Source organism: Xiphias gladius, chromosome 21, assembly GCF_016859285.1.
Source record: "Xiphias gladius isolate SHS-SW01 ecotype Sanya breed wild chromosome 21, ASM1685928v1, whole genome shotgun sequence".
Taxonomy (NCBI): Eukaryota; Metazoa; Chordata; class Actinopteri; order Istiophoriformes; family Xiphiidae; genus Xiphias; species Xiphias gladius.
Window position 1 is genome coordinate 31,590,533 of NC_053420.1, and position 11,512 is coordinate 31,602,044.

Sequence of the window (11,512 nt, forward strand, 5' to 3'; positions counted from 1 at the left end):
TTATTCATATGGCTACATGTGAATACAACAGGCAGTGAAGAAAGGGTACACATCTTAAACATTGCTCTTGCTTTTAATAAGTCAGCCATGTTAATAAAGGCTTTGTCAAAAATGTTGGCAGTGTAATGCAGTGTACAACCCTGTGTATTAGAAATTATTAAATTAAATTTCTGTACAACTAAAATGTAACAGCAAATACGTTTTGTAGGAAATGTAATCACTGGCTGGATTATGTTCAGAGGCAATATTTATTACATCTCATCTCTATATTTTCATTTACTAACAGGAGTGGAGTTGCAAGCAGGTGGTTGGGGTGGATGGTTGGTGTATCAAGTGCACACCTATCACACCAGAGACTGGAGTTCACATCCAGAGTCCCGTTTGTGGTTGACAGACAACAACAGCTCTTTAGGGGACTGGACAGATGGTGGATATGGTTCAATGTAAATAAACAGATTGTGTCTGAAGTCACTGGGAACTTTTTCTGTATTAAACCAGACCAGGATCGTTCCCGAACCTAAACCAAGTGCTGTGAGAGTCTGAAGACAACCATTTAAAATTTTAATAATTCTGGAGTCACTACAAGTGGATATTGTCCAGCAAGATTAGATATTTTGCTGAAAACATTCAATATCAATATATCTGCGACTTGCCAAATATTAAAAGTTACAATTTTTTCTCATTACGTTAACAGAAAACTTAATCCAGTCACAGTTATCTTAGGTCAAAACCAGTGATCTTTTCTGCAGTCCTAACTGTCCGTTGTGGTCTGTACTTGTTTTGTTTAGTGGCCGAGCCAAACCATAAAGTAATAGATGTGCAGAGAAAAGACTTGATGATTCCATTGTAGAACTGAATCAGCAGCTCCTGAACAGGTTGAACTTCCTGAGCTGGTACAGGAAATAAGGTCTCTGCTGGATCTTTTAAATGACTGATTAGTTCTACTGTCACTGGCAGAAAATCTCAAACTAAAGTGTGTGGTCCCCTGGTGGTGGAACATATTATTGGTCAGCAGGATCATCTTTTGTCTTCAAAAGCACTTATTTATTTATTTTATTCATTTATTTTATTTGTAAGGGACCATGTAAAATATATGAACATGAATGTTAGCGTAAGGCTAATTTTCATCCACAGTCTCTGATAGTTGCCTTGAAATTCTAAGAGTACATTAGGCAGGTTAGTACCTAGTCACCTGAAATGCTATCTTTCCCACTCTTAAGAAAGAAAAAATGAAGAAAGAACCCTTCTTATTTCCTACACACTTACTATATACCTTTGGTGAATGCAAGTGCACACATGTGGCACTTGTTTTGGGAGGCTTATAAAACTGATTGTTGTGGTACTTTGGCAAAAGTATCTGCCCAATGAATAAATGTAAATCTAACCTCTGTTAAATTTCATAGTTACGTGATCTACATTTCTGACAATTTAGTATTCACTTAGTCCCTAATATGGCTCAACCTCCGAAAACACTGCAACCTACATTTTCTTTTGTCAGACCCTTCCTGTCTGGTAAATGCCTGAACCAGTGAAACTACACACCCCCAGTTCATAAGATGGGCTTTCTAAAGTAATCTTCTCAGATTTGACAATGCTTCATTGGATCAACTGACATTGTACAACTGTGTGTCCTTCCTGTGACTAGTAAACAAACTTTGGTTTGAGCCTTTAACATATTTTCATTTCTTCCTAGAACACTGTCAAAAGATTAGGGACTTCATTGAGATTACATTTCATCATAATTTGATTTCAACACGACAGATAGAATAGAAAACATGCCAGTCCTGGCTGCTCAGATATCATAGATCACATGCATGTCATTTCTAGAGCAACAGACACCTTAAAACCAGGATGCATTGCTTCTGTAGAAATGCATCTGTTAAAACTGCTTTGGATTAACTGAACCATAGACCTTAAAGCAGGATGGTCAGGAGTCTGGAAAGATGAAGACTAACTGACAGATTCCCATGCTTTCTGTGACTCTATTTACTGATGAATCCTTGGAATAATCCCTAATCCGTTAGTGCTAGATTAGTGAAATCTATCTAGATCGAAAGCGCTACACACTGTCTATGACATTATCAGTTCAAGAAACTCATCATAAAAGTTAAATTTATTGCCATTGTATAATAGAAGTACAGGATTTTTTGGCATTAAAGACTGTTGGCCAGTGAGGAGATGCTGGCTAAAGTTTGAGTTTTGACAGAATGACAGAATGACAACCAGCAGCTGATCCTGTGCCAGTGATGAGTTTTGAAGTTGTCTGAATACAGAGTCCATACATTCTCAACAACATTGTAACTTTTGTCTGAGAGGAGGTTTTGGACAAGTGTGGACATTTAGTTTCACATGAAAGATTTATAAACTTACTTGTGGTTTTGTAGTTTTTCTTAATTTGGATTTGCTTATATACAATATTCAGGGCACAAGAGATTTGTGTAGGTGTGTGTGCAGTAAGCATTTACCACTGCCCTGTATTCATGTGAAAGGCTTGTGTGTGAGTTTGTGAATACCGGCCCTCACCCTGATTCTCAATTCTTGTATGGTCTATTGTACAGTGTGTTATCTGGGATTAGCCTACTGTGTGATGTTATGTCATCAGGGAGGTCAAGCATGTACAGGAGCGAGAAAGGGTTAATGTTAATACTAATGTCTGTGAGAGCCTGAGTGTGTGTGTACTAATTCTTAATTGAATTCTTACTGTGTTAGGTTGAATGTATACACTAAAAAACCATAACATTAAAAACAGGTCACCGGGTTTAATGTTGCAGCTGAATGGTGTGAGTGTACTTATATATATATGTATGTGTATATACATATATGCATATATGCATATATATATATATATATACTGCATTTTACTGCATAAATATTGTTTCCAATTCCTTTTTAACCATGGAGAAGACGAGAGCTGTCTGAGAGCATCAGAAATGCTATTATCAAAAAACATAACAATTCCAAAGGCTACAAGGCAATTGCCTTCCAGGATGTGATGCTCAGAAGAAACTCAATGAGAGTAGTCTGCAAAGGTTGATGCAGATTGTGGAGAAAACACCACGCTGTCTGGTATTCTGTGTTTAGGAATTTTCTTATATGATATTGTCTAAAAAAATATTTTTTTACATCACTGTGTAAGGCCAGAAAGATTAAAAAAAAAAACTAAACGTACCAAGGTAACGTGAATAATCAGACTGTGTGGCTCCCTACTTATATTTCAAAGTTTCTTTCATGTCAGCTGCATCAATGAATGAAAATCCAGAAAAACTCTCTACAAAAAGGTAATTTCTTGTTGTTAATGGCTTACTTGTGTACTGTTGGACATGATAAAGAAAGGCAGCAGAATTTGCTATCTAATAATGTTAAATGATAAAATTTATTAGGAGATTCGAAGGCAAAATACTGCTAAAATCCATCAGTGATGCAGCCTTTATGAAAGCAGAAAACACTTTCCTTCCTTCATATAATTAAACCGTTTCAACTCAGGTGCCAAATATAAATGTATATACAACAAAAAAATGCACACTATTAAAGTGAATGTTGTAGTAAAGAATTACAGTTACAAGGAAGCAATGTTTATGTTTTGGGGTTTTTGTGTTGTATCAGTTAAAATAATGTAATAAAACAAGTCTATTTAAGCATTTACTTTTTGGGAAAGTGGTCGCAGACTTTTGGACCCCGCCATATATATATATATATATATAGATATACACACACACACATATATATATATATACAGTACCAATCTCCTCCGAGCCATAGATCGGGCATTTATCACACGTGTGAAAAATGCTTCACCATCTTTGTAAATTCCTCTCATGGAACGCCCTCCTTGATCCAAATCAGTTGGACTTGAAAAGCGGCCACTCCAGTGAAACAGCTCTGTTGTCTGTGACAGAAGCCGTAAGGGCAGCCATCGCTGCAGCTCATTCCTCAGTCCTTATCATGCTATCAGTAGCATTTGACATAGTGAACCACCGCATCCTGCTATCTGTACTCTCCAATATAGGCATCTCTCAGAAAGCGCTTCCTTAGTTTGAATCCTATCTCACTGGTCATGGCAAGGACATACATCCTTACCCCAACCATACACAGGTATAGGTGTGCCCTAAGGCTTGGTGCTGGGACCCCTTCTCTTTGCAATAATAACCACTTCCTTTGATCTAATTCTCCTTTTGAATATCTTCTCATATCAATGCTATGCAGATGATACCCAACTATAGCTGTCATTCCTGCCAGATGACCGTATGGTCTCGGCACGGATCACGGCTTATCTCTCAGACATATCCACGTGAATGAAGGCACGCCACCTTCAACTAAACCTCTCTAAGACTGAACTCATATTCATCCCAGCCAATCAATCTCTCCATCACAATCTAGACATCAAAATCGCCTCTTCATCCCTTACCCAAACAAGATGGTGAGAACCAAAACAGATTGTCCAGAATGCATCAGCGCATCGGGTTTCATAGACCTCCACTGGCTATCCATGGCCGTCCGAATCAACTTCAAGTCACTATTGCTTGCCTACAGAGTGGCTTCTGGGTTTGCACCCATCTACTTCAACTCAGTCATAATCATCAGCTTATGCTCCTTCACGGCCACTGCGTTCCTCAAGAAATGTTGTATGGCATTGCCAATCTACCACACAAGGCAATCACAGTCAAGACTGTTGTTGTTTGTTTTCCCCTGATGGTGGAACAAGCTACCAAATGTTATCAGAGCAGCGGCGTCCCTCTCTATCTTCAAGAAATTCCTGAAATTGATCTTGTCGGAGAGTACCTCCTCTCCTAACACCTCTAACACCCTAACATGCCTATTTAGCACTTACTGTTCACTTTCAGTACACTTCTTGAACTGATCTCCTTTTGTCTTATTGAAGAGATTTAGTAGTAAGTATGTACTTCCACATCTCCTACTGTACTGAAGCTTTATTGTTGTCCCTCACTTGTAAGTCGCTTTGGATAAAACCATCTGCCAAATGAGATGCTTATATATGAGATGTGTATATATATATATATGCCCAGGCAGCACTTTAACGCTTTAATTTATACTGATTTCTAAGAGTGTCCTCAATAAAAATGGCTTTAAGAAATGGTAATCTTTGCCTTAAAGTGCACCGGGGAAATACAGCCCTGATTTTAAATTAAAGACAAATACCAAACTGCTACATTGGCTAAGTCAAAGTAATCTGACAAAGTGAATTTGATCCTAAAATTCCCCACTGCATTCAGGCTGTGATCTCTGCTGCGTATAAGCCAGACCCAGCTCCACTCCAGCAGCCACTCTGGCTGGACCAATTACTAGCTCATAGATAGCACAGATAGCAATAAGAGAGACATGTGACACACATGCTTGTCCACACACACACACACACACACACACACACACACACACACACACACACACACACACACACACACACACACACACACACACACACACAAACACACACACGCACACACACTTACAGTGGTTGTGAGGAAACTCATTTACACAATGCATACCCTAGCCCCTTACCTTAACTTCATCATCACAAACATGACCTAACCCCAACCCTTACCCTAACTGTAACCTAAAACCTAATTCTAACACTGAAAGTAAAACCAAATCTTAACCCCTAGAAATAGCCCCCTGGAAGTTGTGAGGACAGGCCAAAATGTCATCACAATGATGTACAAGACACAGACACACGTACACGCATATACACACACAGCAGTGCTGTCTTGGTTTTCTAGCTACCAGGTGGCAGCCCTAGAGAATGGTCGTTCTCCACTCACACCAAACACTCCACTGACACACTGCACTGCTGTTTGCGTAAAAATTATAATTTTAGATTTTCAGATATTTCCTGAAGGCAAAGCAGAAGATGGCTCTCAGTAGGTGATGTAAAATAACTAACATAGCTTACCTTATGATATGTTAAATAACCACTTTAAAATGCTTTATTCAAATGCTTTTAGAGCACTAGTCCATAATTAGCGAGCTCCTCTTTTACCGTTTGCTGGGCACTGTGTTTTAATGTTACTTAGACAGAAAGATATGACTCTTTATTTTTGCATGCATGAAATCTTTGTAAAATTACAGATGACTGAGCTCTGGACATCACTTCCAGGATTGCCACTAATCAACTAACTTCTATAACTCAATCATGGATGTCCTGAGCAAATTTGGATACTGTGTTCCATTATGGTGCCCCAGTCCTTCCTATTAAAGTTGCTCACTGGCTGCATATGCTGTAAAGGCTTCTGCATTTTTTGATCAATTGTGCATGAGCACTAGAGTCCTTTTCTGTCCAAGGTAATCGAGAGCAGACAGAGATGCTGGATATCTTCTGGCTACCCATACAAATGAATAGAAAATAAATAAAATTAAAAATTAATTAAAAATGAATATACAATTATTTAATGGACCAATTAATGATCATACAAAAATTCATTTTAGTGTGTTTTGACAGCCAGGTTGGTTGAACTCAATGCAATCTCTCATTGAGGGTCTGTCTGAAAAACTGATGTGTTTCTGGGGTTTACTATCCATTTTAGATACTGTCCATTAAGATAAGAATCTGTTACCTGGAATTTGATCATTTTGTGATACACAACAATGAATTTGTGATAATAATTCATTTATTATTAATAATAATCATTATTATTATACACTTATGTTCTTTTTCTGAAAAGAGATTCTTGTGTCTGGAAATGAGGTTGATGAGAGTAGTGGGACCAGTGAAACAGAGTTAGGAGAAAATTCTCTGTGGGTTTGTCACTACAAGTGACACCTTTCACATTACAAATAATTATTTGAGCCATTGTTCATATAAAAATATTGAAAAGTGCAGCTTTAAAAAGTATAGTGAGAGAGTCCCTACGTTGGCATCACTGCTAAATTTGTAGCTGTAATCTTTGATGTCTAAAAACATCTATCAAACAACATTTGACTTTCACTGTTAATTCTCATAGCTTGCCACAGTCTCTCAAACTGGTGAAGTTAAACATGCTGCAGTCCTGGGCTTCAGGGAAATGGTATTTTTAAAAGGCCACTAAAGTAAGATACTGTATATTGGCATGAAAAGATTTGGGCACTCCTGGTCAAAATTTCTGTTACTGTGAATAGTTGAGAGAGTAAAAGGTGAACTGATCTCCAAAAGGCACATAAGTTAAAGAACATTTCATTCAACATTTTAAGCAAGATTAGTGTATTATTTTGGTTTTGTACAATTGTAGAGGGAAAGAGCTTGTTAATTAGCTTGTTACGCCTATGGGTTGTTCACAGTCATGGTTAGGAAAGGCCAAGTGATGCAAATTTCAAAGCTTTATAAATACTCCGACTACTAAAACGGTGTCCCAACAATCAGCAGCCATGGGCTCCTCTAAGCAGCTGGCCAGCACTCTGAAAATCAAAATAATTGATGCCCACAAAGCAGGAGAAGGCTTTAAGAAGATAGCAAAGGTTTGTCAGTTAGCCATTTGCTCAGTTCGTAATATAAATAAGAAATGGCACTTATAAGGAATGGTGGAGGTCAAGATGAGGTGATGATTTTCCCCAATGTATTTTGGTAACGACTCCTGTGGATTGATGAAATTGAAATATAACTTAGAATAGAACTTGGCTGCAATAAGCAAAGGTATGTTTGGAAAAAAAAAGGGTGCAGAATTACATGAGAAGAACACCTCTCCAACTGTTAAGCACAAGGGTGAATCAAATCTTGCTTTGGGCTTGCGTTGCAGCCAGTAGCACAGGGAATATTTCTGGAAGTAAACATCGCACCACCTCTAAAAAAGTTAAAGATGAAAGGAGAATGACTTCTACAACAGGGTAATTACTCTAAATTCACCTAAAAAGGTACAATAGACTACATCAAGAGGTGCAAGCTGAAGGTTTTGCCATGGCCCTCACAGTCCCCCAACCTAAACATAAAGGAAAATCTGTGGGTAGACCTCAAAAGAGCAGTGCATGCAAGAAGGCCCAATAATCTCACAGAAGTAGAAGCCCTTTGCAAAAAAGAATGGATGAAAATAACCCCAAACAAGAACTGAAAGACTCTTAGCTGCTACAAAAAGTGTTTACAATCTGTGATACTTGCCAAAAGGCGTGTTACTCTGACCATACTGGGTGCCCAAACAAAAAAGAGAATCTTTCCAATAAATGTACCCAGTATGATTTACAGGGATTAAACTGACACAATGGTGGCGTTTGATTAATTCATTTGGATCCACTTTGCTTTGTCGCCCTTTCATCCTGTCCGGCTGTTGTTGAATATGGTACGCCTGCAAATATTTCACAATAAAAGCCCTGTTAAGAAATTAAAGGTTTCTGTTCGTTGAAACATTTTGTATTAACAGCGTAAAGCTTTAACCTTAACAGGGCAAACAGGAGCAGATCAAAACGAAGCTTTGTACTAAAATACGACCAATTATACTTATCAGAGGGAATTCTACCAAAAGGAGGGAATTAGAAATAAAGGCACACCTGGGATACAAGCCTGCCTCAAATAATCTTACCTTCTACATTTGAGGTAAATAAAGGCCCCAGTCACTATTCGAGGCAATACTATATGTTAGACTCATAGAGTAGTTATAGGGGGCACCATTTTGGTCTCTCTCTCTTCTCCATTATCCAGAAATTGCTTGTCTTTTCTCTCCCTCCCCCACCCCCTTCTCTCTGGAGTGGCAGTGGTAACAAAGTGTTACATTATAACAGATGCCTCTTAACATCCACAAGTGGAGTGGAACAATATTTTCAGAAAAGAGAATATAATGCCTCAGAGTGGTTGAGTGAAAAAAGCTTCTTGCGAAAACAAAATATGCAATACACGCTACCATGTGTCATAATACCATTAGACATGCACTCAAGATACTGTATATTGACAACATAAATACTATATGAAATATCTAACACTCTTTCGGCCAGCATATTTGATGAAAGGAAAACCCATTGACTCCAATAAGCTTAGTGAATTATGAGTTCAATAAAATGTTGGATCACAGCACAGTCTGCAGGCAATGGCTTGCCTGATAACTAATCAAATCTTAATTCAACAAAATAACAGATTTAAACACACAATATGTGATTTTCTACCGCTAGGGGTCTTTCAATCAAAACGATAACAAAAGACAGAGTTTGATGACATCAGGAAGTAGCTAGGTATCATGGGAGTTGTTGTCTTCAACATCATCATTGCAGTCAGCTTCTGCTGTTTAGGATTCCTGCAGTGTTAACTTTTCAGGAGGTAAAAATGTGGCTTAAAGCTGGATAAAAAGTCAATTTTGACAGTTTCTAGCAGACAACCACAACGCTGATGCATGTGCAAAGGGGATATGATGTCATTGACAGGCGACCAAATGAAATGGACCATTACCGTGACTCAAATTAATTATTTCTCTAGGTTTGAAAATTGCAGGAAACATTTGGGATAATGTAAGTACACAACTCAAAAATATATATAACATGTCTAGTTATTTTTAGACATTTTAATCTGGACAAGTTACATACAATACCTTTAATACTAAATAAATCAAAAAGGAAAATTCTGCTCCTGTCATTAAGGTTTATGTGTCAAAAATAAATGCATGAGTTACTAACTAGGTAGCATTATACCAGCAGTAATTGATGTTTTTTGGCCACATGGATTCACTACAACAAGCTGTGAACACAACACTGACATTTTATCCCCTTATGGCTAAAATATTACCAAACAAGTGCCTATATACAGTACACATCCAGCAGACAAGGGGCACCATAAGCATTTGTTTGGAATCATGTTTCCAGCCAACCAACAAATGCAATGTCAATATTCACTCTTCTTATAGCTCTGTTTTTGGTCTCCACCAACTCCTGAGAAAAATTTCTGGCTCTGCTAAATGCTCCACTGTGTTCACTAGCTAGTCTCTAACTGTTTGTCTGCTGTTTGCTACTGGGCAGGCAGTTTACAGTGAGTTTAAGTTTTCTGCTGAAAACAGTTGCCTACTGCTGCTGTAAAGGTTGATGTGAGCTGTCACAGTGAACCAAAACAGTAAAGTTGTGGGCCGTAAAACAAAAACAACGAGGTAAAAGATGTTAAAATACTAAGGAACTGGAAAGAGTGGGGAGTCCCAGACATTTAGCCTCTTGTAGGGTTGCTAACATCGTGAGAGTTGTTAACACCTTGAGTGTGGTTGAGATGCCTGGGACTCCCCCACCAGTCAGATATAAGTGATGCCTTTCAGATGAGAGGTAAAATATCTTCAAGAAACTCAAGCAAGTTCAGTAGCGTTTGTATAGCACTTAGAAATCACTTGGCATCCTGAGAGAGCACTGGAGTCTTCATAGACATTTTTCTCAGAAATCATATGTGATTAGATAGAGATAGCTGAATGGTATCTGATTCATGAGTATGAAAATGCCCATAAGCATGTGCACCATTTCCATTTAATTTCACTTGAAAACATTTTTGCCCTGTCTAAACGTAAATCTCAGATACTCACTTACACCTTATTTTTTCTCCCTCTCTTTGTCTTTGTCTCACACGCTTTCTCATACATGCACTGATGCTGATAATAACTCACTGTAGGTAACCTGTGCCCACATGACTTAAGTCCATGTACAAAGAGATACAGTTCACCAGTTTGTGTCTGAATTCAGACCAACTGATAGAAGAAAAGGACTTCAGAATGAGAAGTCACTTAAATGTGACTTTAACTTGCAAATAATCATACTGGGTGGGGGAAACATTATATTTTAACAGAAACACATTGCTTTGCACAGTTTAAAGGTTTTCGAGACTGTCCATCCCATAAACGACTAAAATTACCTAAAGTATGTTTATTTTTTCCTAACAAGCAAACTCTTGCAGTCTTGTGAATATAGATTGTTATCTTTCTGAAGCAAAGGCTGAAGTAGTGTGAGGTTGTTATAGTGTAGCAAAACCTTGGATAGATGGTGGAGTGCACAAACTTTTGACTTTAACACCAAGGACGTTGGTGCTTATCCTGTCTCCTATCAACAGTCATTGCTGGTTTCTTTTAACCATGACCACAATCCTTCCTAAGCGTACCAATGGCGGTGGCGGATCAGAAAAATGCTCATATGAATTGTTTCTGCATTGATCATATGAATCATTTTGAATGGTCACTAAAAACCTGTTATTTCGATTTTTAGATGTGCGGATTTATGGGTTTTCCAGCACATCTACAGTGGAGTTACTATAACATTAGAAAATGACTTTGTGATATTAAACATTAGTTACCATATGGATACTGGAAAAAGAATTAGAGATGTACTGGACCTGTATCACACTTGGTGGTCATTGGGTGCATTTCCCTGTTGATGCCACACAATGCCAAATAAATAATGGCTCGAAAAGTCAGGAAAGATGGAAGAGTTCAGTAAGGAACATCATGGTTACATGTTAGGCACCACCAGCTATGCCAATAGAATGCTTCTCTGTTTAGGTTTAAAAAAAAAATCTTGCGAGAGCATGGTATCCTCCTACTAATATGTGTTGGTGTGTCTATGCTAACTAAAGTCATCCTAAAGG

At 38.1% G+C, this 11,512-nt stretch overlaps 1 protein-coding gene across 3 annotated transcripts in view; it reads left to right on the plus strand.

Moving 5' to 3' along the window:
* Positions 1-11,512, plus strand: part of cadpsa (Ca2+-dependent activator protein for secretion a) — a 215,638-nt gene that overhangs the window by 16,659 nt on the left and 187,467 nt on the right. The gene's annotated exons all lie outside the window — the stretch shown is intronic.